The sequence below is a fragment of the Tamandua tetradactyla genome, chromosome X (assembly GCF_023851605.1).
Source record: "Tamandua tetradactyla isolate mTamTet1 chromosome X, mTamTet1.pri, whole genome shotgun sequence".
NCBI classification, from domain to species: Eukaryota; Metazoa; Chordata; class Mammalia; order Pilosa; family Myrmecophagidae; genus Tamandua; species Tamandua tetradactyla.
The window spans coordinates 132999674-133003420 of record NC_135353.1 but is presented as its reverse complement, the minus strand read 5'-3'; the positions used below and the strand labels follow the sequence as shown (position 1 = coordinate 133003420).

The 3747-nt window shown below is 51.2% G+C and overlaps 1 long non-coding RNA gene across 1 annotated transcript; it reads left to right on the top strand.

Annotated features, from left to right (window-relative positions):
- Positions 1–741: 741 nt before the first annotated feature.
- Positions 742–3128, top strand: LOC143671569 (uncharacterized). The gene is made up of 3 exons (XR_013169603.1): positions 742–972; positions 2585–2744; positions 2962–3128. It is a non-coding gene; the product is annotated as an uncharacterized LOC143671569 (long non-coding RNA).
- The last annotated feature ends 619 nt before the right edge of the window (positions 3129–3747 follow it).

Below are 3747 nucleotides of genomic sequence, written 5' to 3'. Positions count from 1 at the left end.
AACATCATCGAGCGAGGTCAATGAGCAAGGTCCCTGCTTCCAAAGAGACTCCATTCTTCTGGGGGAGACGGGCAACAAGCAAATCAATGAGCAAATGGCAGGTGATAGGATGTCCTTGGCTCAGAACTGAAATAGGGTGTGGTGGTGGAACAACTGGGGAGCCTCTTTAGATGGGTGGCCAGGAGAGGGTTCCCTCAGGTGCCCCATAAGTCAAAATCTGAAAGGCACAAAGAAGCCAGGCATGGAATGGTTGGCTGGAAGAGCCTTCCAGGCAGAAGTAACAACTTGTGCAAAGGCCCTGAAGCAATGAACTTGGTAAATGGAAGGACCATGTGCCTGAAGTTCCCCCTGGAGAGCGATGGATGATATCAGGGGGCTCAGCAGATCACACAGGGCTTAGTACGCCACAAGAAGGAGTCTGCATTTAGGGAGAGGATGTGATGTAAGCAAATTTCTATTTTAAAAGATTGTTCTGTAAAAAAAGAAAAAAAAAGATTGCTCTGCCCACGGGATACCTATTAGGAAAAGATAGTGAACACAGTGAAGCAACATAGTGAAGAAACCTGGCGGGCACCACCTTACCCAAGGATTCAAAGATAACACCACCAGGAGTGGGACAAATAGACATCACGTGCCTCCTGACACGAGGCACAGAGGAGGACCTGGCATCACTTCAGTGACATTGCTGCCAATGATGCATGCCCTGAATCTAGTCACAAGGCAACACCAGGCAAAGCCAAACTAAGGGACAGGCTACAAAGTAACAGCCTGGACTCTTCAAAAGCGCTTACGTCATGAAAGACAAAGACCCTCTCAGGAGCTCAGCCAGATTAAAGGCAAAAGAGATCCAGCAACTGAAATACACCCTTCCAGCTTGGATGGGGTCCTAGACCCGAAAAATATTGTTTTCTTTTGTTACAAAAAGACACGAGCGGGACAACTGGTGAAATTTGAATAAGATCTGTCTATCAGGTAACAGTATTGTATCAAGGTTAATTGCTTAGTTTTGCTGAACTACATTGTGGCTTTTTAAAAGAATGTCATTGGGTTTTTTTTGTTTTTTGTCTTTTGTTTACGGAAATACACCTTGAAATATTTAGGGGTAGAAACAAAATCTTTTTATTCTCCAAAGTTTAAGGAGACAAAAACGGGGGAGCAGAGAGGACGATAAGGTATTGTTACATTTGGGGAATCAGGGTGAAGGGGAGATGGGATGCACTATTTGTGCAGCTTTTCAAGTCTGAAATTATTTCAAAGTCAAATGTTTATAAAGTAAAAATTAAAAGGATTGCCCTGGCGGCTGGGTGGAGTGTAAATATCTATCGGGAAGGGGACGGGGATTGTGGGGGCAGGTAGTAGTTGCAGAGCAGGGGCCAGGGTCAAAGGCAACTACCAATGGCCGAGGGGGGCCCACTAGGAGGGGACAAGGACCAAGGCTTCCAGACTGCAGAGAAAGCTGGACCCAAGGGGCTTCTCATCTTAGGAAAGCCACTCAGTCCCCCACTGTTTTGCTAACAAGGGGCCCGGCCAGAGCCAGCCAAATGACTCCTGCGACCTTCCCTGGCAGCCACACTGAAAAGCAATCAGATGCAAAAACCAGGCGAGGCGGGAGCCGTGTGGCCGGGGCTCAGCTGCGGGAAGCAGGTCAGCAAAGGGAGGGACTGGGCTGCGGTCACACCTGCAGCCCGAGATTGTTCCCTGCTGCCCCTCACCCCCTTGGCCATGCCTCAGGCACTCAGGAAAGAGGGCCTCTTGCCAAGACCCCTTTTGACCCCAGCCAGGGCCGGCCAGGGCTCGGTTCTGAAAGAATAAAGGAGCAGGCTTCCTGGGGGGCAGCCCCGCCTCGGCCCGGGAGGACGCGTGGCGCAGCCAGCAAGGCTGTCTAAACAAGCAGGGGTTTAGCTGCACACCAGGCGCCACACTCATTAAACACGGGGCCAGCCGCGGGGCTAATCTGATGGGGCCGCCTCCAGACGCCCCGTGGCTGCAGGTGGACGGGGCGCGCCTCAGTCCCCAGCACGTCTCTGCGAATGCCGGGTGGTCTTCTGATTCGGGACAAATGTGCAGGCTGCCCGAGGACAGAAAAGCCTCCTTCTCCCGCCCTTCTTCATCATGCACATAAACAAACAGGGCTGTCAGGAAGGACCGGCGAGGGGGCTTACCCGCCCCACGTGACTGCCCTTGGGAAGGGAGTTCTGCTGGGTCTCCTTCCCTCCCTCGCTTAGCGGTGCAGCATTTGACACCCACAGCCCACTTGGCTGGATTAGAGGCCTTCAGCAGGGGGTGGGGGATGGGGAGGCGGGGGCGGGTAGTGGCAGAAAAAGGTCCAAATGGAGTCGTGGTGATAGATTTCTTTCGGCAGGCCCCTAGGAGAGCCTGTTCCTTTATTCTTTGGAACTCTTTCATGGAGACGGCCGAGGCGGGGTGACTCAGACGCTCCAGAATTCAGAGCAGTCGGGGCTGCGGGTCTGGGTGGTGGTGTCAGCCTGTGTGCTGAGCCCGGCCCCTGGCACCCGGCCAGCTGTGAGGCTGGGAGACGGAGGTTTGCAGGCTCATAAAAAGAAATCGCTTGTTCCTCTGCCAGACTGGAGAACACGCCAGGTTCTGCGGAGAGAGAAAGAAGCAAAGCGTTGCTGGTGCCGGGACGTTCACGCCCAAGTCAGTGCCATCCTGGGGGGGCGAGAGGTGGGAGAAGCACCCCCCTCGCTGCTGCAGAGATCAGGGAGGGCAGCAGCTAGATACAGGTGAGGAAACTGGGGTGCTGGGCTGCAGTAAAACTTACCCGAGGTCCCCACCGATGCCTGTCCCCCATACTTCACCAAGCCATCAAGGCTTCTGGGGAACTCAGGGACCCACAGGAAGGATAGCCCACACTTTTCAAGTTAGCCCAGCCCTTCAGACTTAAGAGTTCAGCGTTTTAGCCAGGCTGGGGCAAGTCTAAGGTCTTTCCCTATTTTTCAGAATCTCTACTTTCGTCTTGAAATGGCACGACCCCAAGCAGCATTTCCCAAAGTATCTACTCGTGTGGGACCAGTTTGGGTTTTGGCAATGTGTGTTTGATGGGATTTCCACTCCATCATGGACCGACACTTCTGTAAAGTGCCATAAAGGTAATCTGCTAGAAAAAAAAAAATGAAATGGAAAAGAAACACAACATACAAAATGCAAGCCCAAACTTTTATCCATTAGATTAACAGACATAACAAAAAAACTCGATCAAGTTGCTACAGAAGTTTCTAAACACTTTGCTCCCAATTTCTAGATGTATCTCATCACAGGCAGGTGCTGGACAATCCATGGACTAGTACTGGCTTGCGGACCACACTTTGACTAGTGGTGGGGTACAGTCAAGGTCAAAAGCATGCACTTTCTAATTTCACCTCTGCCCATAACTGGTTGCGTGGCTGCCCCCTCCAAGCCACCCTACCTCATTAGTACCTGGTAGAGTCACAAATTTACCCACATTTACAGCCAGACGTGCAAAGGAAAATGTCAGATCTGTACTTTGTTTGTAGCTAATCTGTTCTGTTCTTTCTCAGCTTAGTAGGATCGGGCAGAATGATCAAATTTTAGCTCTATTGCATAGATCAAATCCAGTGCAATTGTTTAAATGGTCCCTTTAGGCAAATGCCAGGTCTCAGATTTCTACCTGGCTGTTCCTCTCTTCTACAAGTTGGCCACTGGGTGTATGGAGGAGGAGAACAGAGCTTATGCCAGCACTTTTCAACCTTTACATGCACACAAATC